The 25,876-nt window shown below is 42.0% G+C and overlaps 1 protein-coding gene and 1 pseudogene across 4 annotated transcripts in view; one reads left to right on the top strand and one right to left on the bottom strand.

Moving 5' to 3' along the window:
- The window catches only part of DNAJC6 (DnaJ heat shock protein family (Hsp40) member C6), a 148,446-nt gene that overhangs the window by 75,752 nt on the left and 46,818 nt on the right, over positions 1-25,876 (bottom strand). The window lies entirely within an intron of this gene.
- Positions 6,842-6,957, top strand: LOC119048203 (uncharacterized; annotated as a pseudogene).

The following is a 25,876-nucleotide window of genomic DNA, read 5'->3' as shown; positions in this document are numbered from 1 at the left end:
CAGGCAGAGAGGACTCACATCAAGGCAGCGGACCACCTGGCCGAGGCAGGGCATGGCTGACCAGAAAACTAAAGATTCAAAACCTCAGGCTGTAAAATGCTATGGGGTTGTGAAGGTGGGTGAAACTCCCAGTCTCACAGGAGAGTTCGTTGGAGAGGCCCACAGGATCATAGAATGTACACAAACTCACCCACCTGGGAATCAGCACTGGAAAGGGCACAGTTGGCTCGTGGGAAGTGAGGGAAGTGACCAAAAGTGGGGCAAGAGCTCAGTGAGCAAGCAGCATTGTTCCCTCCTGACCCCTCCCCCACAGACAGAACCACAATGAAGCAAAGGGGTTGCCCTGCCATGGTGAATACCTAAGGCTCCACCCTCTTATAATATAACAGGTACCCCAAGGCAAAATATGGCCCAAATAAAAGAACAGATCAAAACTCCAGAAAAAATAAACTGAGCAATGAAGAGATAAACAACCTGTCAGATGCAGAGTTAAAACACTGGTAATCAGGATGCTCACAGAAATGACTGAGTTCACTTGCAAAAAGAAGGAAGATATGAAGGCTATACAAAGTGAAATAAAAGAAAATATACAGGAAACCAATAGTGACAGGAAGGAAACCAGGACTCAAAACAACAATTTGGAACAAAAGGAAGAAATAAACATCCAACAAGAACAGAATGAAGAAACAAAAATTCAAAACAATGGGTAAAGGCTTAAGAAGCCCTGGGACAACTTTAAGCACTCCAACATACTAATCATATGGGTGTCAGAAGGACAGAAGAAGAGAAAGAAATTGAAAATTTATTTGAACAAATGATGAAGGAAAATTTCCCCAATCTTAGGAAGGAAATAGACTTCCAGGAAGTCCAGGGAGCTCAGAGAGTTCCAAAGAAGTTGGACCCAAGGAGGAATACACCAAGACACATCATAATTAAGTTATCCAAGATTAAGGATAAGGAGAGAACTTTAAAAGCACCAAGAGAAAAGGAGACATTTACCTACAAAGGAGTGCCCATAAGACTATCAGCTGATTTCTCAAAAGAAACCTTTTCGCAAGATGGGGCTGGAAAGAAGTATTTGAAGTCATGAAAGGCAAGAACCTACGTCCAAGATTACTCTACCCAACAAAGCTATCATTTAGAATGGAAGGGAAGATAAAGTGCTTCCCAGATAAGGTCAAATTAAAGAAGTTCATCATCACCATGCCCTTATTATATAAAATGTTAAAGGGACTTATCTAAGAAATAGAAGTAGATCAAAAACTATTAACAGTAAAATGACAACAAACTCACAGCTATCAACAACTGAACCTAAAAAACTAAAAACAAAAACCAAGCACACAACTATAACAGGAACAGAAACAGAGAAATGGAGATCACATGGAGGGTTATCAGTGGGGAAGGGAAGGGAGAGAATGGTGAGGGGAAGGACAGAGATTAAGCATCACTGATAGGCATAAAATAGACAGAGGAGGTTAAGAATAGTACAGGAAATAGAGAAGCCAAAGAACTTACATGTATAACCATGGACATGAACTAAGTGGGGGGGAATGCTGGAGGGAGGAGGGTTGCAGGGGGTATAAAGGAAAAAAATTGGGGGCAACTGTAATAGCATAATCAATAAAATATACCTTTAAAAAATCCTAACCACAAAAAAATATTTAATTTATGAATGGCAAATAAATAGTAAGTCCCAAATAAATGACAGCTGTTTTTGCCACTCTGACCTCCTCACCAAAGACTGAGTTTCAGTCTTTCACGAAGTCTTGAGAATTTCTCTTGACTTCAGTGAGAGTTCCTGTTTCATCATCTTTCCTAAAAATGGAATTTTATGAGCCTGGCAGGCCACTGGTTCCAGAGTACCGACCTGGGGCCTGTTTCCTAGTGCTGAAATAAAAACAGGGGTATGGCAGATACTGCTACTGGTCAAACAAATATCCATTCTCTCCTTCTTCTTCCTTAAAAATATTTTTTATCTGGTCATGTGGCTTCCCAGAATAAAAGACTACACTTCCCAGGCTTCCCTTCTTCACTACAGTGTGACCATGTGATTAAGTCCCCACCAATGGGATGTGAGTGGAACTGAGAGTGCAAATTCCAGGGTGCTGCTTAGAGGGAAAATGTATGCTGGAAAACAAAGGTGTTGGTTGGCCATCTCACACAACAAGAAAGAGAGTAACACACTATGGAGCATAAAACAGGACAGAAGGAGCCATGGAACTAGTTATTTTATAGATTAGAGGTGCCATTCAGATCAGGCTTTTATATGAGCAAGAAATAAGCTTTCATCTAATTAAGCCATAATTTGGATGGCCTTTGTTACACATGACCAAACCTATAGCTTCATAAATATTGTGGATAATGTGGAAAAAGGAAGAAAAAAGGCAGAATGTGGTAGACCTTGGCACATTATAGGTTCTCATAGTTCCTTGCAGAATTATGTATCCTCTCTAGGACTTCAGGCAATCAACCTAAATTTGGAATATTGAGATCATCTCCAAAAACAAGAGGGACAGTGGCCAGCTGGAAGGTGTCCACAGCAGAATGACTAGGGCAAAGAAAGATCCCAAAAAACACCTCATGAGCAAGGACTGTAAGAGCCAGAAGGAGAAAGGGAAGCCAGAGTAATAGCATTAGGTTTCAACCACCTCAACAGTAGTAAGTTGAACAGGCCTCCTCTCTTTGCACTCTAGTTTCCTCATCTGTAATAGAGAAACCAGAAAATCATTCAAACCCCTTCTAGCTATAACATGGGGGAGCTACAGATTCAGAGGGGTTTGTGTGGCACCATGGGACAAATGTTGGGGACCACTCTGCCTGGTTTCAGGAATTGTAACTCTACACCCCCCCCACCCCGCCCCATGGCTAAGGAAGAGTGAGTGACCTCTGGAATTCGAGCCACAGAAGACAAAGCTTGTCTCTGGTAGCAAATGATGCCTCAGTTTCCTCTCTGCCCCCAAAGCTTGGTCGGAAGTCAATGACAGGTAAGACCCCTCACAGCGGGAGGGGCAACCTAAGCCAGACCCCCCCCCCCGCCCAGTGTGACATAGCCCAAGTCCCCACGTCCTCTGGGAGAAGTGCTCCCTGGCTCTAATCCCCTTAAGCCTGAATACCTGATGGGGAGGGGTGCAGCTCCTTGCCTTGCCAGAGTGGAGGATGGGGCAAATCTGGCATCACAAAGACTTCCTGAAAAACCTGTGAAATCCTCTCTGCTAAGAGTGCTTTCATTCATATGTTAGGGGTTCAAGCAGGAAACCCTAAAGTTTCTGCAAAACTCTCTTCCTGATAGACTCTGACTCAGACTAAGCCCTCAGATTTCTTTGAAATGTTATCTACTGTTTGATCCTTGCCGCCCTGTATTCCTGTGTATTACAACCCAATAAAAGGTCCTGGAAGAGGGAGCTCAAGGCCCTTTTTCCTCAGAGAAACTGGCTGCTCCAGGCCTTTTTCTTCTGAGAAACTGGCCACCTCTCCTCCCCAAGCAGATCATGTCTTGTCTTGTTTACTTTCATCCATTGCAGACGGGGGGGACTTGTGAGAAAAGTCACCCCCACAGACAAAACTACAACCCAGTGACACATAGTACTGAGAGAGTGAAGGGAAAATTTCCACTGAACATCAAAGACAACTTCCTAGCGATGTTTCTTGTCCTGAAATATAATGGCTACCTTCCCAAGCCCTGAGTTACCTGACTGGGAGAGTTCAGTCAGAGGCTAGACAGGCTCTTAGAGGAAGTGCTGAGTTTTGGGAGGACCACGGAGTTAAAACAGGCTCAGCTCCTTCGTACAGACTGGGCAGTGCACAACCCTGGATTTCAATGCAGTTCTGTCACTTACTTGGCCACATGGCATTTACCTTTCTTAACTCTCCATTTCCTCGTTTTAAAAACTAGGATAGTAAGTATAAGTTGAGACATACCGTGTTAAAAGAGATAATGCATGTCAAGTGCGTAGCACAGTGCTAGGTTCATAGCTGCCTATGTCAGTCATCATCAGTATCATATTAGCTTTAGAAATGGAGAAGGAACAGAGAAAAAATGTGAAGAGCTCAGAACATTATGAGTCAGTTATCGTAGCGTAAGTACCAGCAGATACAGGGCTGCAATCTGTGGACTGGCCAAGTCGCTGCACGGCCTAAATAAACTCGGCTGGCCACATAAATGCTGTGAAGTGCTGGCAAAGAGTCAGGGCAGAGAGCTGGCAGTTGGAGGCTCATCGAAAAACAGGGTTGGAAAGAACTAGCGCAGGCTCATCTGCCCACGCAATATGTTTTATCTATGAGCAATTACAAGGTGAGAGGAGTGAGTCCTGGCCGGGTAGCTTAGTTGGTTAGAGTGTCATCTCAATACACCAAGGCTGTGGGTGTGATCCCTGGTCTGGGCACATACAAGAAGCAACCAATAAGTACATTAAAAGTAGAACAACAAACTGATGTTTCTCTCCTCCCCTTCTCTCTTTCGTTTTTCCTCTCTTTCTTTAAAATCAATCAATAAAATGTTTTTAAAGTGCACAAAGAAGAAAATACAGAATATAGTCAAGGCCCACAAAAGCAGCAGCTGACCCAGATTTAGAGGGTCAGATAAGGGTTTTCCAGAGAAAGTGAGAACTGAAGCAAACGTGTTTGGGGTGTAGGGCGAGGAGAGAGCTCAAGCTGGCACGGTGTTTGCAAGAAGGCGGATAATCATTAAACCTCTCCTCCCACTTGCCTCTGAAATTCCCACATTAGATGTGACCAATAAGACTGCTATGTTCTTCCAACTCCCCGGTTCTACAATTATGGCCTCAAAGGAAAAAGCAAAATAAATTAAATGCCCTACACATTTGCATTCACTACATTTCTTAAAAAGATAGTGGTGGATGTGGATATGGTTATAAAAGGGCAACATAAGGGCTCTGTGTGGTGCCGGAACTTCTCAGCACCTTGACTGTGGTGGTGGATGGACGAGCCCACACAGGCAATAAACAGTAGAGAGCACACACGCAGGAAGACAGATGAAACCAGGGGGGGATGAGGTGGAACGTATTAACATCAATAGCTTGACTGGATATTATACTACAGTTTTGAAATATATTACCATTGGGAGAAACAAGCATAGTTTACAAGGATCTCTCTATTGTTTCTCATCAATACATGTGAATCTATAATAATTTCAATAAAAATTTCAGTTATATAAATAGCTACAGAAAAAAAGAATATAGTTATATAAAATTGCAGTTATGAGATACAAATTCATTATTGAAACTGTGGCAAAACACATAAAAATAAAATGTTAAAGTTATTCATACCCTACTGCCCCAAAATCCTTTTTTATTTTGATTTACTTCCTTAATTTTTATAATACTATAGATCCTTACGATGGTTTTCCTGTGTGATTATATAAGTATATGTGTGTTTATGTAGCTTAATTCAGCATGTAGTTTGTTTCTTATTTGTTACAAAATTTTGTATTTCAAAGATCTTCCCATTATGTTAAAAATGTCATTAAACAATTATTTCTGATGGCTATTTAATCATACCATTAGGCATATCATAATTATCTGAACCAATCTCTTATTTTGGAACACTTTAGGCAGCTTTAACTTTGTCACTATTATAAGTAATTCTGCAATAAATTAAATCTAACTGGCTGCAGACATTACCAAGATGAAAGAGAACAAGTCACTGAATAATAAAATGTTAAAGTTAGAAAAGATCTTGGAAATCATCTGACCGAACAAGCCTCATAAGATATACACCCACACATAAGTCATTTCATGGTTAGGGACAACGTGTGCCTATTCTCACTTTGGGAGGCAAGGACAAGGTACCACTTCAACAACTATTGGGAAAAAAAGAAAGAAACAGCACCAACCAGGTTGCTCCTTTGGTTGGAACGTCATCCTGTGCACCAAAAGTTTGGGGTTCAATTCCCCATCACTGCACATCCCTAGGTTGCGGATGTGATCCCCGGTCAGGGTGGGTACAGAAGGCAATCAATTGATGTTTCTCTTTCTCCCTTCCTCTCTCCAAAATCAATAAACATATCCTCAGGTGGGGGAGAGGGGAAACAATGAGCCATGAACCTTGTTCTAAGAAGTCACTTTTGGCCCTGTAGAATCAAATAGAAAAAGCAACAATGAAGAAACTATAGAGAAAAAATGGTTTAAGATGGAAACATTCTCGATATTCATTCATATTTCTAATTCTCTTGACACTAGGGAAGTAACTGAACTATTTGAATTTAGTTTCTTCATCCGTAAACATATCCTTTTCCTAGCAGGTCCTCAATACATATTTGTCATCTGAACGAGTGACTGAAGCACATACAGGGACTCGGCAGCTCACTGTTACTCAAAGCTCAGTGTTCTCCCTCCTTTCCAGTCAGCTCCTGTTTGGAATGCCCTGCCTCATCCTCTTCTTCACCTCAGGGCCAGCACTGGGTGTTCCCCCTTTTTTAAAATCTTCATCTGAGGACATTTTGTCATTGCAAATAAAGAGAGGAAGGGAGAGAAAGAGAAACATCGATGAGAGAGAGAGCGCAGCAGCAGTTGCCTTCCTGTATACACCTGGACCAGGAATCCAACCTACAACCCAGGCATGTGCCCTGACTGGGAGTTGAACCCTTGATCTTTCAGTTACAGGATGATGCTCCAACCAACAGAGCCACACTGGCCAGGGCACTTATGTCCCTCTTCACAGAAGCCTTTATCAAGCCACTGCTTACTTTTCACCTGTATCATCTACCCCCCACTTTGTTATAGATACATAAATGCCTGTCTCTACTAAGTGCAACTTGAGGGTCAGTCTGTTCCTTTTTCAACTTTGTGTAGGGCTTTGCCAACCATATTAACAGGGCAAGATAGTTTGTGGCCATACCACCCTGAACGCGCCTGATCTCGTCTGATCTCGGAAGCTAAGCAGGGTCGGGCCTGGTTAGTACTTGGATGGGAGAACAGGGCAAGACAGGCTCCTCACACTCCCCACTCTGGCTATGACTATTGGATGAGAGGAGCACAAGCAACACGTATTGAGACAATCGGATTCTTTCCGGGTAGAATTTAGAGTTTCGGATTCAGAGACAGATGATCCATGAAGACTGACTGCTTGAATCGGTGACATGAAAACTTGGGAACTTCGGGGAAGCCAGGTACACAGAGAAGACAAGAAAGCTGACTTCCAGAGAGAGAATAAAGCAAATGCATAAGAGAGAGCAAAACAAGAACCATCAAGCACTAGAGAGAGTGGGATGGCCCAGAGGCTCTCAGCTCGGGAGTTCCAGGCCCCAGCGAAGCCAGGCTCCGTGTTCTGATCTGAGGTCCAGAGGTGCCCTGTGACTTACAACTCCCTCTCTCTGGTTTTCAATTAAGATGGTTTGAGAGAGAACTTTATTACTTGCAGCCAAAGATAATTTACTAAGACCTGCATAAAGACCCCAATGCTTTTCCTTCCATCTCTTTATCATTCTATTTCTTCCTCTGAAATTACTTTTTCCAGCTTCAGCTTCATCTGAAATGCTCAAATCCTACCTATCCTTCAAAACCAGCCCTAAATATGACCTAAAAAGGAAGAGCCTGTCGCTGCCTTCTCTGAACTCCTTCATGGAGCATCATTTCTGCGTTTGGCACACACACAGAGGTATGCATGTACTTGCCTTATCCACCCCCCTTTAAATGACTTCCTCTCTCTTAATATGAACAGACTGGATGAAATCAGCAGTTATCAAACTGGGGCCCTACAGAGCTGCATGTCCTGCAGTTATGCACGAGAAACCACTTTTGGGGGTAGACAAGTGAGTTTTCCCAAGAAAGCAGTGTCTGGCCTCCCATCCTCATTTTAACCAGCATTGTTCTGTTTTCGTGGATTTCGTACATTGCCATTCTGGATAAGAGTTTATTGAGAAATGGAGGCTAGTACTAATTCAATTGGAAAACCTTAAACCAGATCATTCAGATGGCTCCAGGATTCTAGTAATAATAGTGAAATGAAATAACAAAAACAACTAAAATTATATTAAGCTAGACAGTCTTCTAAACACTCTACGTGGACCCTGAATCATCCCAGCAATCAGGTGAGGCAGATACTCCTTACCTTATCCTAAAATGAGGGACGTGGCGGAGGCAGGGTTTGAGGCCAGAAACACAGATTCAGATGCGAGCTGTTTACTGCAATAATACTGTCTTCTAAGCTCCTCTAGGGAGGATACCAGGGCTTTAATTTCTTTTCTTTTTTAATCTCACAGCACAGTACTTGGGCTATTTGTCACTTAATAGTGTTTGCTGAATGAATAAATGCTTGAATGGACACAGGAAGTCTATCTTGGGTTCCACCGAAACTGAGACATGGACTTAAACTTTCTCATACTTTGGCTGCCTCCAGTAATAACTGTACCTAAACCGAGCCATTTTACAACTTAGTCTTTTTCCATGCTATCTCTCCTGCAGCCAGGAGGAAATTCCTCTTACATATGGTTTAATTTGTAGCACTGACCATACCATCGACTTGATGGGCATGGACCCACACTTTGCCACTTGTGCTATTTTCAACTCATATTCAATACATCCATCCCTTTTATAACAGGATTTCTCGATCTTTGTACTGTTGACATTTTGAGCCACATAATTCTTTATTGTGTGGAGCTGTGTTTAGCAGCACCCTGGCCTCTATTCACTAGATGCCAGTAACATCCCCCCCATCACCAACTGTGACAATCACATGTGTCTCTGGACATTGCCGGGGGTGGTGCAGGGGACATGAAAGAGTCCCTCATTAAGAACAACTGCTTTATATGAACTAGCTTTCACAAGAACACTGGGAAAAAATAAATAAAGATAGAAAAATAAGCAATGCTTAATCAGGCTTAGAACATAAATGCAAGTTTTCCTTCATCCTTGGAATGTTCCTAGGTTTCATCCTGCATCTTCAAAATTGCCCTTAAACTGGCCTGAGCACCAATAATGTATCAAGCTGTTGACTGGTGATCAATATCCTACACCATTATGAAGACCACATTATGGTGACCACAAATAGCCTTAAAGATTATGAACAATCCCAGAATGAATATAATGAAAAAAATGCTCAGAACCTAGTAAAATGCAGAGAAAAATGATCCACCTTAAAGAAACTTCAGGATAATAAAATATTCCCAACATGGTCTCACTTAGCTTCAACCTCCTGATACAGCCAACACCAACCACCTGTTCTAGGGCAGGGAATGCAGTAGGCACCTTCCTACACCTTGTCACATTTGATTTTCCTAACAATATAACGAGAAAGGCATGATCTGTTTTACAGAGGAGCTCATGGGGTAAAATGACTTGTCCCAGGTTACAGCGCTGGTCAGTGACACCAAAACCTGAATCCAGAACAACCACTAGTGCCAATCCCAGTGCTCTCTACACTCCTGTGTTGCAGTTTTCTACTCGAAAAATAGTAGCCACGATCACTGAGGAGCCAAGACAATTATGGCAGAAAAAAATTTCACACAGATGAGGGACAAAAGGATACATGTCAAAATGTTAACAATGGTCATCCATGGGAAATAAGTTTATTAATCATTTTTTATTTGCCCTTTTCTGCATTTTCTAAATTGTCCTAAAAATGCATTACCTCTGTAATTAAAAAAATAATAATTAAAACTCATCCAACAGCAAAAATAACTCAGGGAGTATCAACATTTAATACCACTTTTAAATGAACCATTACCACTATTTCTCACTTATGAGACTGCCAGAAATAAATAGGTCTGATAATACTCAGCTTTGACATGGATGTGGAAAGCAAGTAGTCTCATACGCTGTTAGTAGGAATGTAAGTTTGTATAGGCTCCAAGACAGCAAACTGGCAAGATCTATCATAATGTGGAGCACACATACTCTTTCTCCTAGCAGTTCCACTTCTAAGAATTTATCCCAGCAGTGTACCACATAGGCAGTTTACTGAAAAATATGCTCACAGACATTTACTGCCTATTGACAAAGGAACTGAGACAGTGGAATTCAAAGCAGTCATTAGAGAAAATGAGGTAGGTGCATCTCTAGGTACCAATGCAGAAAGTTGTCCGGGACATGGTGTGGAGTAAAACCTAGGTTACACACTGGCATGAATAGGATTCCAGGACAGACAGGCATACATTATTTATGAATGTGTACATATGTATATGTGGTGTACAGGAATCTGCTTATGTCTATATGGCTATGTATAAGCTTACATATGCATTGAGGATTCTGTAAGTATGTACCAGAAACCATTCATATTAATTATGTCTAGAGAGCAGGACTAAAAACTGGGGAGAAAGGAAATGGAGTTTTACTTTCATTGTTATATCACTCTCTGAATTTTGTTCTGTTAAAATTTTTTTCATGAATATGTATCACGGTATAAGCAAAAATGGGGTTTTGTTTGGGTTTGGGTTTGGGTTTGGGTTTGGTTCTTAAGATCCAAGAAGCCCTGCTCTCAGGCAACGGTTTGAAAACAAAGCAGCATATGAAACAGAACTGGCTTCTGTTGCGACTGCAAAGGCTCACAAAACAGGACAGTGTGTGAAAGCTTCACAGGCTGTACGTGCCAGTGACAGGCATAATGGAGACAGCTCTTTCCTGGCACACCAAGAGACAAAGCCGGCTCCTACCCTACTCTGCCAGGGGAATTAGGGCTGCATTTTAAGACCAATAATTAAATGAAATCCTTCTATATTTTTTAGGAAACCTCAGCTAATTTCCCTAGCAGTTAAAAGCCATTTTTTTCCTGTCCTGCTCCTCTAGCGGGTCCCCTCCTAAAGGAGCTGACACATCTTGGCCATGGGGTGCACAGACTCAGTTCGCCTCCTTTGCCAGCTCTGTCACTCTGCAATATGTCAGAAGACCTGGGCCATGCTGCTGGCGTGGTTGTGTATCAGCTCACTGAACTTAAACGAGCTTCTCATCTATAAAACATTTTGTTGCTGGCCCTACTTCACTGGTTAATTGTTAACAACCAGATATGATAGCCTATCATAAAGCATGTTGCCAAAGCTAAGATGCCATGAAAATGTTAGTTCACCTGAACTTGAGAAAAAAATTAAAAAAATAAAGGCTGACCATGAATGTGGAGCAGTACTGCTGCTGACTTCATCCGTGCCATGTAAATCCAGCCAATGAGCTGGAACCTCAAATTCAGCCCATACAGCCACCTCAAATTATTTCTCAATGCAAGCAGTCAGAACCATCTATTAAAAACACAACTCGGACTTCCTTTGCAGCCACTGCCTCCTGGCTCACTAAATGCCAGTTACACCACTTACCTACTCCTTTCTACAAAAGTTTCTTTCTCTTCTAGGTCTTCACATTTGCTTGCTCTACACGCAGTTCTTTTTTTCCTGTCTGTTTCTGTTTTTTCAGGTGTCAGCTCGAATGTTTCCTCCTCAGAAAAGCTTTCCTGATCAGGGTCTGGAGAACAGGCCACCCTCCTCCCACCAGACCCTGAGTGCTTCGCTCCTCACTCCGGTCCCCTCGCAGCAGTTAGCATGTGACATAATCCTTTATCTTGGTTTCCTGGTTCATGGTATATCTTCTGCACAACAATGCAAGCTGGAAAGTGCTGAGGTCTCATCTGTCTCGTCCTGCACTGTACCCTGGTGCCTCGAACACTGCCAGCGCAGAGCAGGCGGTGGGGAGACATTTATGAAATCAAAGGTTAGTTATTCACCCCAGAGTGCTTTCATCTACATTCTCACATTTCACCTTGCCTGTGAAACAGGCAGGTCAGTATAATTTTTCTCACTTGCATTACCTGCCCAAGGTCTCAGTTTGTAAATGACAAAGCCAGAGCTTATATCTGGGGTTTCTGACTCATGATTCCCTGATACCCACATAGCTCAAAAGCATCCAAAAATCGGACTTGGAAGGGTTGAAAATAGAGCAATTTATCTGGGCTTCAGCAACAGGGGAGAGGAAGAGAAGGATCTGCAGGAGTGAGGCTGGAGATACAGGAAGGGTAAAATGGCAAGCTATTATAATATTTTGCACTCCCTTGTTGCAAATCAGTAAGCAATATTCTTTCCTTCACTTGAATGAAACACAGCTACCTCTGGGATGGAGGCTTATGAAACGTCTCATCACCAAGCCATAGTGTAAAACACTTTGCTAATTGAAACAGTAAGTGAAAGTTTAGGTAGGTCAGATACAGTTACCCAAATTGGAAGGTGACACCAGTGTTCACACCTATTGTACTGCACACAGCAAGCTGGGATCTAAGTCATACACACACCCACACACAACCCCCAAACCTACAGTCATCCACACACCTTATGGCATGGGCACCAAGTCTCCCAAATACGCTGACTCACTGGCAGGGGCCGAGGGGAGAATCCTGCACAGGAAAGGGCAGGAGAAGAGAGAAGAGTGGCAGAGACAAAGGAGAGAGGGACAAGGGAGTCACAGATGGAGGGGAAGGAGAAAGAAGAGCAGGAAGGGGGACTGTGGGAGAGGGAGAAAGTGAAAGAACAAAGGGAGGAAGGAGGACTGCTGTCCTGCTAAGATTTTTGCTGCAGTGCTAAAGTGGCCGAATGCTAGTACAAGGCAGTCCTAGGGTCAGGTTTTGTCGGGGTTTTTTCCAGGCATGTGTGTTTCCATAGAGACCAAAAATTCCTGCATCAATAATTGTCCTCCAAATTTCACTGGCATTTGAGCTCTCTTCTTGTGCCCACATCACCAGGCAAGGAACCAGAGGCTTGCCCAGGGAGAATGGACATAAAGGCAGGCTGGCCACCCTACACCATGCTAGCCTCTGGCCCGGGCCTGGACTCAGCCCAGGGCCAGAGAGCTTCAGTTCTAGCATTTCCACTGGTTACCTGACCCCTCCCCCAGGCAAACACAGCGCCTGCCACTGCCTCCCGCCCACTCCTTGGCGCTCCCCTGAAGATCTGCACAGCCTAATGGGCAGCCTACCAAAAAGCTGAAAGCCTTGAGCCAACCATACAGAGCATATTCAGCCCTCCACAAGGTGTGCCCATGGTGCATTTTGCAGCACAGGAAACCAGCTGGTCACGTTCTCCCTTTCTGGCCAAGGCTGGAAATATTCCCTCCTCTCTTGCCATCCAGGTTAGATGTTTCTAGCTTCCCCAAATCTCCCACCCCACATCCGGTCAGTTGTCAGTCTGTCCATTCGTCTGTGTGATGTTTTCCAGAGCTGCCTTTTTCTTCCATGGTCCCACAGTCACTGTCCTGCTGTCCCACAGTATTCTCGCTGTCCTCCGGGCAGTGCACCCCTCCCCCCTAACTAAACCAGAAATTCCCGGGGCCCAGGAGCCCGTGTTTTCAACTGACTTCCCAGGGAAATGAGACACAGCTGACAACCACAGATGGGCTTCAACCTTCACATACGTGCAAATTACCTCCAGGACTCACACATTCCACTCTTCTCCCTGCGCCTGCAGTAAGTCTTTTGTAGGTCCTGGGTACTTTTTCCTTCAAGTGCCCATTCATATAAATATAAATGTAAGTAATATAAAAATAAATATAAATACAAATTACATTTGTATAAAGAATAATTCCTAAATGATATACTCACTTTAGAAATTCTGGTTTTTTAAAGAAATTAAAATTAAAACATATTTGTTCACCTTAAGATTATGGTGGTCCCCAGGCACTACGCCTACTGGATAACTCGGCCCTGCCTCACCCCTGCTCCCAAATCTTCCGTGCCCTCCCACTGCCTACAAGATAAAGCCAACCTCCTCTGCAGGCTCACCCTGATCTGGATTCAGTCTCTCTTCCCAGCACCACCCACCGTAGAACTTCCCACCTTTGTGAGCTCCAGAGTCAAGGTTGAAATGTAGTTTCTCTCAACACATCATGCATGATGATTCCACTGTGCCTTAGCCCTCAGCCCCAAATAATCTTCTTTCCTTCTCCACCTACCAACTTCTGGCTCAAGCACCACTTTCCACTATGACCTCCCTAGTCCTTCTGGTTGAAATTGTGGCTCCTTCTCTCCATCTCCAAAGCATTTTATTAGATCTATTACTATATGACTTTATAGTCCTGTTGTTGGCCAAATATACCCAATTCAGATGGACACTTCTTTCACAGCTTAACATTTCTAAAATCAGGAAGTAGCTTATAACATAAGCCAAGACAAACTTCCCAGCCGCCAGGTAGAAACTACACTGCAACACCACAAAGCAATTTTCTGCACTGAGCCATCTGACTGCTTCCTGGGTGGGATTATGTACATTGTTAACACCCCACCTGGTTGCATTTTAATTTCTAACCCTGGTACCTCTTAAAATTATGCACTGATGCATTACTGAAATAAAATGATATTTTGGGTCCAGGCTACGGCCTGTGACATGTCAGGTAAAGCAGTTAAAGGTAGTGACCACTGCCAGATCTCTTGGCGCATGTCGTGAAATTTTCTAATTCTTTGGGCTGTGAAGGACTTATTCCTTGGATACTGAGCTTTCTGTCAAAAGCTTCCAAGTAAATGTCAAGAGATGTTGTTAATATGCAATAACTATAATTTAGTTTTTTTCCTGAACTACAAGTTTTGCCAACAAGAAAATGTACAATATAAACCCCAGGATCCTTTTTATTTTCAATCCTCACCTGAGGATATGTTCATTGATTTCACAGAGAGAGGAAGTGGGAGGAGAGAGACATCACTATTAAGAGAGAAACATCATTTGGCTGCCTCCCAGATGCACTCTGACTGGGAACTGAAACTGCAACCTAGGTTTGTGCCCTGACCGGAAATCAAACCTGCAACCCTTGCTACACAGGACAATGCTCCAACCAAACAAACGACCCAGCCAAGGCAACTCCAGGGATTCTTCGATTCACCTCGAAATTATAGATTCTTTCCTACAGAGGTTCAAGATGTTGAGTGCAGGTTATAAAAAGCAGTAGGTCACCATAAAACTTACATATGACTGCAGATAGCCAAAGAGTATACAAAGAATTTTTAATACTAAACCTGAAAATAGCTAAGAGTCCAACTTGGTGATAATAATGAAGAAACACAGATCTACAGTAACTACCATATTTTCAGACCATAAGACACACCTAAATTTTAGAGGAAAATAGGAAAAAAATTTTGAAGCAAAAAATGCAGTCAAATATTTAATAACATAAATAATATTTCACCAGTGTAAATGTAAAACTATATTTGGATTATAAGACGTGCCCCCATTTCCTCCCAAATTTGGGGGGAAGTATGTCTTATAGTCCAAAAAATACGGTAAGTCGTCTACTGTTAGCCTGTTTAAAAGAAATTGTATACATTTAGTGTTTCTTTTTCTTTCTGATAAAAAAAAAAAGTGGTACCTGGATGATGAATCATACAGTAGTTTGCATTTTTTGGTCAAGAGGGCCCACTCTTTTGGTAAGCTAATTATTTCTTTACATTTCCACATTACAAAACTCTTGGGGTTCTCGACTATGGATTAATCATCTTTCTCTCCCCTCTCGGGTCCTTGCATATGAAACATGCTCATTAATGAATTGGTCTAGCTTTGTGCCAACGGTTTCATTTCTTTCAACTCTGGCCTCATTTCTGTTAAATTCTAGCTGTATGATTATTTTTAGTTTGGATGGACATATTTCATTATAAATGCCCTTTAAAAATATTCAAAATCTGTTCATGCTTCCATTCATTCGACAAGTATTTATTAGGCTCCTAATAAATGCCAAGCAGTGATGAGAAAGCAAAGGTGAATAAGACACAGCTTTGCTCTGAACTTTACTCACAGTCTGGAGGGAGAGATGGGCCAGCCAGCATATCAGCACTCACAGAGATAACAGCTATGGCAGGGATGCACAGGCTGCTGAGGGGTATGGAGAATGGCTGCCTCACGCAGCCTACAGGGTTTAAAGATACTAGAGCCAACTCCTGAAGAATGAATAGGCGGTAACTTGGGAAAGAGAGATCTAGATGGCTATTGGAGAGGCTGGTTAAGCTGAGGGAAGAGCGTTTGCAACAGCACAGAGATAGAGTGGGGAAGGGGACCTATCAGTGAAGAAAAGTCAAGAAGTTCTGTTGGGCTGGCTTGAAGAGGTACCAGGATGGGCTTTGATGTCCTGTTAAGAATACTCTGATGGGGGGAAGATGGGGGTGGGTTTTCAGGAACAACTATAAAGAACGCATGAACAAAACCAAGGGAGAGTGGAAACAGGGGAGGGAGGTGGGGATGGCTGGGGTGGGGGGGGGTAGTGGTGGGAGGTAAATGCAGACAAGTGTACTTGAACAACAATAAAACAATTAAAAATTAAAAATAAAAATAAAATAATAAATTTTAAAAAGATACTTTGAACTTTAATGTTAGGAGCAGCAGGTACTCATTTTTATTGGCTTGACATTGGTCCCTAAATTTAGAAAGCTGAACCAATTATACAGGGTGGGGCAAAAGTAAGTTTACAGTTTCTCATATGGAAAATATACACTAACCAATAAACAATAATACAAGAATAAACTGCATTTTGTGTATTCACAACTGCAAACCTGCTTCTGCCCCAGCTGTATTTCTCTCCCTGTGTCATACCAGGATTCAATCGGTCTCCGTCCACACTGCTCTTTCTCTATCTCCTCCATTTCCAGCACTTTGAAATTCTTTGTTATGTTTAAGTCCAGAGAGATGTTTGTTTTATTGCAGGAGATCAAACTGAAAAACAACTGCGCTCATTTCAGTTACCCGAGACACTCCTATTTCTCCTTACCTCAGGGAAAGAAGCGAATAGAAAAACACTCGCCGCTAAATTCTTCACTTGCAATCTTATGGGCATTTCTCTATGGCATTTTACACAGTACAGAACAAGGAGAGCCTATGTAACCTAGAGCAACTTGCCTAACCTAGTTTATTTACCTGTAAGAGGAAAGTAACTGTCACCTACCTTCAAAAATTCTTATGAAGGTTAAATAAAATGCCTTATGTACACTGTTTAGCACAATGCATGGATTACAATCATTAAACTATAGTTACTGTTATCTTTAAGCATTACTGAACAATATATGTAAATGTGCACGGTTACAACTTTGAATTTGTATTTTATTACAATTTTAATGGCATATATATAACATTTGTATATGATGTATACACACACATACACTTTCTTTTCTTTTTTTTCAATGTATGGTTGCCTTTCGTGCATCCCCTGCTGGGAACTGGCCTACAGGGAACCGGCCTGCAACCCAAGCATGTGCCCTGACTGGTAATCAAACTGCAAATGTCTGGTTCGCAGGCCCGTGCTCAATCCACTGAGCTATACCAGCCAGGGCCACATACACTTTCAATAGAGGTTATCTCTGAGGCAAAAGCCTAAAGAATCAGGGAGAGGAGAGGAGTACTTTTTATTTATTTTTATTTTTTTATTTTTTTTAAAGATTTTATTTATTTATTTTTAGAGGGGAAGGGAAGGAGATAGGGAGAGAAATTTCAATGTATGGTTGCCTCTCGTGTGTCCACTGCTGGGAACTGGCCTGCAACCCAGGCATGTGCCCTGACTGGGAATCGAACCACGGCCTCTGGTTCACAGGCCCACGCTCAATCCACTGAGCTACACCAGCCTGGGTTAGAGGAGTACTTTTTATACAGAGTTATTATGCAGGGGGAAAAAGGGGAAGAACCTAGGTGGGATTAGCCTAGAAGAGAACTGGGCTAAGAGGAGAAACAGAATCTATTCTCTGATTTTCAAAGGGTTTCCATATGGATACAGGATTGGATTCATTTGTACCTAGGGGGCTGAAAGACAGATTTTGCCAAAATAAAAGGAAGAACTCTATACCAGTGTGAACTGTCCAAAGGCACTGCCTCAGAAGACTGTCACAGACAGGTGTGCATCACAGGCTCTATGGCCACCTTTTAGAAGCTTGATTCAAGTGATTCCCTTTCTAAGTCTTAAATGCCTGGCAGTCTCCAAGAGTTTGAAATCTGACAGAGGTGCATCTGTACACGGTTATCCAGTAACATTTAAACTTTAGCTGCACCAACTTTGCCTTCAAATTACAAGACCCTTAAAGTGAGCAGTTATTCCTATGTAATATTAGTACATATATGATTATAATATTTCAATGATGTATGAAGTTACCCAAATAAAGATTTCATTAAGTTAAAGCCTGTGTTTGAACACTACTTAGAATAGTATTCGTTAAAAGTAATTTTTGTTTCCAATCAGATCCACATGAAACATGAAAGGATTTCAGCACCCTTCATTATCCTGTTACTTTTAATTGGCCTGCTGCTTTATGGCTTGTCATTATGAATTTGGTAAGTAAAGCCTACCGCTAGAACACTTCAGTGACTAAAAAACTGGGAGTTCTGCTTTTGCAAATTCTACTTTCCATGGAAGGTGAAATGCACACAAGAGAGATGTGGGATTTCAGAGCTAACGAATTGGGATAGCTGAAGTGCCACTAGGATATGAGAGGATGACCTTTGAATGACAATGTTTTCTAGCAACAAATCTAAATGAAGAGAAAGTGAGCCAGAGCAGGTAAAGAGCTTTGCAAGTTATACCCAGCTATGGGGTTGCTTTGGAATCTACCACTTGAGAATCTGTTGACTTAGACAGTTATTACACTCCTCTGCACCTGTCCCTCTAAAAACACTCATCTAAAGATGGAGGGGAAAGAGGCATACCACTTCAGCAATCGGTCAGTATGCCTGCACAAAAAGACAGTCTAGTTCTGTCTCTTTGGGGAAAAACTTAGACCTTAGAGTCAGATACCCAAATCTGGCTGTCACTAAATAGCTATTTTACCTTGAACAAGTCCCCCACCACGTCTAAGAATAAGTTTCCTCATTTGATAGAAATGGCACAGACAGCAAGGTGAAGAAAAATGCAAATATATTCTCATGTTGTTTTGAGCCTCCAACTAAAGCTCTAATATGATTCTTCTTTTGTAATGGGAACTAGCTTAAATATTTTCTAGGTTTTACAGCTGGTAACAATAGTGCAGAGGTTTGATCCCAAATCTCTAGGCACAGGCACATGCTGCTTACTCTACCTAATACAATTCTGGGGAAATGAAGTAAGATTACTGTTCAAGTGTTCTATCTGTTACAAATAGCTATAAACACACTAGGTACTATTAAGACTAAGTGAGAGGGACCTCAACTCATGTTCTCCATTCATAAATATGTCTGTTAGAGCAAAAGCTCCATGAACCACCTAGCCTTTGCGGTATGTAACAGTGCAATCAGTTAAATAAATGGGCAGATTAATGCTACTTTAGAGATGATCCATGAGTTTAATTAAATATCTTAAACAAATGGATACATTTACACTGTGCAAGGCCACTCACTGAGAATCTTAGAAGAAAGAACTATAATTAGACAAGACAGATATAGCTGCACTAGTAAATAAACCAGGGAACTTGCTAAAAGAAACCCCACTCTCAGGGTGCAATCCCACGTTCAAACTGAACAAAGAGCACCCTCCCAAACTGCATTCCAATTGCAAATACGCATCAAAATAGTCATTATATACACAGTATTGCCACAACAAAGCCACAGCATTCCCCGAACTAGAAGGGGAATCCCTGCAACCTCTTCTATAGTGCTAGTGTGATCAAGTTGAATAATCAATTTTCTTAGTAATAGCACTTTAGAGATAACAATATTCTTAACAGCAATGCTTTCCCATTACAATAGTTCATCAAGACAATGAACTCTTCTTCTCTATACCTATTCGAAACCTCTCATTTAGTGAAAAAGATACTTTTTAAAGAGACAGGATTTTACCATAGGCTGCTATGTGATTGACTTACTGGCCCTCTTAAATGGCCACCTCCTGGAGGCCAGAAGTGTCTCTCATTCACTAGTGTATTCCCTACAGTGTTTAGCACGGCAACTGGCATATAACAAGCCCAGGAAATGTGCTGAATTTATTCTAGAGTGTAACCTACATTAAACACCAATTCCAATTTGAAAAAATGAAAATTCGTATAAAAGTTAAACACACAAAATGTCTCCAATTTTTCATTTCCCTGAAGTGGGACACCTCCACACTCATTTGGAAACTGTTCATTTTCATTTCAGTTATTTGTTTACATGCCCACTGGGTTCCAGGAAGAATTACAGTGGGATCATCCAGAGTACATGAAATTTTTTAAGATTTAAAGGAGATGACATGCAGCCTGAAGATGGTTTGGACTTTGATACATCACAGATTTGGAAAAACATAAATCAAATAACCACATACAACATCAATACCAATGCTTCTGAAACCATCTGTCCCATCTTAGCTTTAAAGTGACGCTGAGACCCTGAGAGAGCGTCCCACCGATGCCTTATCTAACTTCAAAGAGAGTTTGCAAGGGTGAGATTCGTTTCCAGGTCAGAATACTTGAACATTTGTTGACAACATTTAATCCCTCTTATGGGATGAGAAAAATACAAAATGGTAGCCCAAGGAGAGCCATTATACAATTAAACAGAAGCAAGCTTTTGTTTGCAAAGTGCAGGAATTAAATTTGTTACTTCCCAAACAACCCGACATGAACCTTCCCTCTGGAGTCCTCAGTTGTCCAGTATTAAACTTATCAATGTAGAAGCCACTGAGCACTTCAATTATATATTATCTCTATGTAAACAATCCTCAGATCCCAGTTCCTTGAAAAAGTAATAAGCAGCTATAATAATACTCCTGGTCCGACATGGATATATTAAATGACTGTTTCGCTATGGAAATCACTAAAAGAATTTTCAAGAGTGAAATCCAACGTGTTAAAAATGCTTTGTAGAAGACAGTTGAAAGCCCAGATACAAAGTTTGGAGGCATTTCCATTTTCCTTACATGTAAAGGTTTATGAAATATTAATATACTCAATGCAAAAGTATAAACAAGATCAAAACCAACAACAGGAAGAAAAAAAAAACTTTCATTGTGCAAATCATAAAAGCTTTGTAAAAGGGCTCTAGATCCCAGGTAAAAACTGCTCAAGAATCAGCATTAACCTTAGACAGCAGAATTGAGAATAGGCAGAGCTTCACAAAACCGCAAATAACATCAGCATCACCAGAACAATTGGAATAAATACCGTCCCCAGGCTGCACTAGCGCTTTCACCTCTCCCGCTCAAGCAGCACCGAGAGGAAAGCAGCTGCCTCTCCCCGCCCTTTTCCCAGCCGCTCCTCGAGCCATCCCCTCCCCTCTCCTCTCCAACCCTCCCCTCCCGGCTCCCGACTGGTGAATTCAGCAGCCTAGCAAGATTAAGAGGTGCTCATTAAGGTCACTGGGCCTCCAGACTGCTCTAACGTTTCCTAGCTCCCTGGACTAGAGAAATTAGAGACGCGACACCCTGGTGGTATTCGATGCCTTCGCCTCTATCCGGCCTCTCCCAGGCTGTGGCTGGGGTGGGAGCCTGGGGAGGGCCGCGCAGAGTTCAGCCCGGCGCTCCCCGAGGGCGGCACTACCTGAGCTGTCCATGGTGCTGGCGCGGTCCTGAAGCTGCCGGGCGGGACTCCGCGCCGCCGTCCCGACATTCACTCTCTGCTTGATGCCACCCCCGCCGCTCCCCGCACTTAAGTCCCCGTTACTGTCCACCAGCTGCAAGGATTCGTAACCATCGTTGCTGGTCTTTTTCCGGTAGCTCCCGAGGAGGCTCATGAGCAAACCCAGAGAAGAGAAAAAAAAAAATCGACCTGGGAAATGAATGAGGAGGTGGAAGGTGGAAAGGACTAAAGGAGAAATTTTTTTAAAAAACAAAGAAAGAAAGAAAAAAATTATCAAGTGCCCGACATGACGCAAAGAGGACGGAAAGAGGGAGCGGCCACCGTAGAGGCGCTGTGCGGGGTGCACGAAGCCACCGCCCTGGGCAGACCGAGGCTCCCGGCGCCCAGCGGCGCGAGGGAGGGAGGGAGGGAGGGAGGGAGGGAAGAACCGAGGAGGGAGGGGGCAGGGAGAGCCGGAGGGGGCGGGCACGCGGCCGCGGCCGCAGGCGCGCTGCCCGGGGCCCTGCCGAGCTCCAGGCTCAGCGCTAGCCACCCTCTGGCTGGAGAGTGCCCAGAAGCAATCCTATGGGTGTCGCCACCTCGCCCCACCGCACAGCAGGGCAGCTCCAAGAGCACTGGCCCACGGGGAAGGAAAAAAAGAGGGAGTAAAGGAGGGGAGATTCTCAGGGAGGTGGGCTGAAGGCGGAAAATGGGGCGGGGTGGGAAGGGGAGGGGACGGCTACGACTGGAGTAGAGGGTGTTTTCGAGGGTGAGGTAAAGAAGAAAGGGGCTGGGTGACTCTGACTGCTAAGCTTTGGGGAGGAGGGGGTCTCTTGGTAAGATCCAGGCACGCCCATTTCGTATAACTTAACCTATATTTGCTGGAAGATTCGGCAAGTCAAAGCCACTCCGACGATTACCGTCCTGGAGGATGGACTTGCAACTCAACTGAACAGAAAAAAGAACGTATTTTAAGTCACGCTATATGTATGCTAGAATAGAAAAAAACAGCAGTATTTTTGCACATTTCACATAACGGGGATCCCTATGTGGATATCAAAGATCTCGCTATTCTAACGCTAGGAGGCAATTAGGGTCCATTCCACCTAGTGAGTACATGTTTAGTAACTATCCATTGAAGAAATAAATTGAGAAAGCGTGAGAAGCACAGTTTCATCAGGCGCAATTTTAGATCTGACATTATTTACCTTGGGACTTGGGGAAAGGACCAAACCACTCAGCTGGCTTGAGGGGTTGGTTGGGAAGCAAGCTAAACAAGGATTTTCTTTCCATTCTCTAGCCCCTTCCCATTTTTTTCTTTCACAATTTGGGGCAAGGAAAGCAGTCACTCATTATTGGAGGAGAATTTATCATGAAGATAATGAAGCTTACAGGTCAGGGCCTCTTCTTTGCAGAAGCCCCTTTCAAGGCTATGTACCTAACTCAACATTTGTGATTTCATATTCTTATTCTTAAAGTGGACCCCAACAGTGTATAAGTTTCAAGCCTTACAGAACCTGGGTATAACTCTGAGTCTCAAAATGTAATTACCAAATGTTCATTTTCACCCGAATTAATAGGACTGCAGAGACATTCATCATTCTCATCCTTTCAGGTGAAGGCCAGGTGAAAATCTTGATTAAAAATGATCCTTTTCCCCGCTAGGATTGGCATGACTAAGTGAGCTTCTCAAAAGTCATGACAGAGTTTCATCACCAAAACAAGCAAAAAAAAGCACATGTGTGTAAAATTTGCTTAAGCCCAGACACGAAGTCAGCCTTGCCTTCTTCTCACTTTTCATGACTTTCTTCTGCTATTATGACTGACTTTGATCTCCTCCAGACACAAAATCAAACTATATCATCGAAGAGACTTCAGTCCAGATCATTTGGGACCCAAAGGGCTTTCTGGAAGCTCTAGCTGTACATAATTCTACATAAAATAAATTATTTGGGTTGGGATACATTTTCCATTTAAGGATCACTCAAACGCAAATTCCTGCAATAAGAGGATGAATCAAGAGATACCGAGACTGCTGACTTCTGTCTCCAGTTCCTGACCAGCTGCTTTCCTAACTGCAGTGCCCACGGAAGGCAGGGTCTGACCTGAATCACAAAGCAGTTGATACTCATTTACAAGATCAAACAACTTGAGTGGTGACAGTTAAAATTCTAATAGAATTTTAAACACAACTTTTATACTTTCAATTTTTCAAATCTGTCAGGTTGAGCTACATTAGTCACTTGACTGAAGTAATACTCTGTAAAGTCTAGTAAATAAATCTTTTCCAATTACATTTTAAATAATCTTTTTCTATACCTTTCCCTCTCTTTTAATTTATTACTGACCCTCAGGGATAGTATAAACCCAGAGTCCATCATGTGCCTTGACCAATTCTGGATTTATAATCACTGGATTAAGGGAATTTAGAGACTATTTTTGAAAAGTGAAAATTATTATTTTCAAAAAGAGCACACTCAGTTATTTTTGCTCAGCTGTTTTCAGAGTTGCAGACATATTGCTGGAAGAAACTTAGATGAAACATATGCCTTTGTATTTTTGGGTATCTGTCTCCTCAGTTTTCAAATTTAGAGGAAAAAACATGAATGGGCCACAGAGACCATCTTATTTTTATCTTTACTCTTAATTTAACATAAATAAAATCCATCAGAATAACTACTAAAAGCCCTACAAAATTAGGGGCATAAAGAATATATCGAGGCAGGAAAATACAATAGCTAGATTTAATTCACAAAATCTAAAAATTAGTATGGGGCTTAAATTGGAATATATGCCAATTTTAACACTAAAGTTTTGCTTACTATCCTAAGATCAAATTCATAAAGAGTTTGCTTATCCACGGAGATCCCATTTTTCTACCCTATAAAATACAGCATCATAAAAAGTACCTAACACCTTACTCTATAGTAAGTACTGCATAAATATTCTCTATCATTATGAGTATCGATCTGGCTTGGACACAACTCTCTCTCAGTGCTTGACAATCCCAATTCCTCGAATGGGAGGAACTCAACAAAGACTAAGTGTTTTTTTCTGGGACTACACCAGTGGAAACTTATCTGTATGATTCTGAATGAGAACTTGCGCTTAAAGAAGGGAGATGTGCTGGTAAAACCCAAAGTGAACATTGAGAGCCAAACTCTCCTGTTTTCCCAAGATCAAGTTTGTTCCATAATTTACCTTATCTCAAGAATATCCCATCACACATGGGCAGGGCCAAAGGATTAGATGTCTTCTTTGGGGGAAAACATTCTTTCCCTTTGCCTTTTGAATGCTGACTTCTGTCCTATTAACCTGGTGAAGATTCTCCACACTGAGGAATGCTCAGGAGCCAGCCTCTATTCCTCCCCATCTCCTCCACCCCTGAAACGCCCTCCTGTCACTTCAGATGGCACACTACTTTTGTGGTCGGGATAGGAGAAGATGACTATACGACACGACCTCTCTGGAATTATGATCTGTGCTTTTTGACTTCAGGAACTATAACACATTGGTTAAGATTGAGGTTCTGAAATAATATTTTCTAGGACCGAACCCTAGTTCCTGAGACTCTCAGTTCTGTGACCTCAGGCACGTTCCTTAACCTCTCCAGATCACTGTTCTCCTCTGTAAAATGAGCATGATAACGGTACCATAAGAGTAAGAGTAGAGTGAGAACTAAATCAGTACCTACAATAATAATAGTAAGTGCTTATCAAATGCGATTATCATGGCTGTTCTGCTATTTTCATATGGGTAAGTCATTTTTTCAAAAATGCAATTTTCTATCTGTAAAATTAGGCTAAATTCTGTCCTGCCTACTTAAACAATTTGTTATCATTATGATGTATGATAATAAAAGTGTCATATAAAAAGAAAAGTGTTTGTTCTGCCTTGTTTTTTCCATACATGTCTTTCTCATTAGATTTTGGACTCTTTGAGAACAAAAATCCATGTTTTGTCATGTCTGTGTATCCCATGATTCCCAAAGGAGCACTTCATGCTCACTGGAGACTGAGTAAATATCTATTGAATTAATAAGTTAATGAATAAATTAAAATATACTGGAATTACCTACTCTAGTGACTTTTTAAATTTTTTTAAATTACTGATTATTAGAGAGAGAGAGAGAGAGAGAGAGAGAGGGAGAGAGATCTGTTGCTCTACTTATGCATTCATTTGTTGATTCTTGCACGTGCTCTGACTGGGTATTGAACCCACAACCTTGGTAACCTGGGGACGATGCTCCAACCAACTGAGCTACCCAGGTAGGGCTAGTGATTTTTTTTAAAACTACATGTGGTTGGCAATTCATGACCATTATTTTAATAAATATGAAACAGGTAGGAAAACATCAGTTTAGGCACATGGTAAGAAACTGTTTCTTGAAATTTTATTTTGGGTTTGTGCTGTATGTGTACATGTGTGTGTTTCTGCTCAAAAGAAGATATAAATATATTTCTCACTACAGGTCCTGACATTAAATATTTGAATG

This window comes from Artibeus jamaicensis, unplaced genomic scaffold (genome assembly GCF_021234435.1).
Source record: "Artibeus jamaicensis isolate MK-2021 breed Jamaican fruit bat unplaced genomic scaffold, CSHL_Jam_final scaffold_1019, whole genome shotgun sequence".
Lineage (NCBI taxonomy): Eukaryota > Metazoa > Chordata > Mammalia > Chiroptera > Phyllostomidae > Artibeus > Artibeus jamaicensis.
Note: the sequence above shows the minus strand (reverse complement) of the source record. Positions and strands in the feature narration are given on the sequence as shown.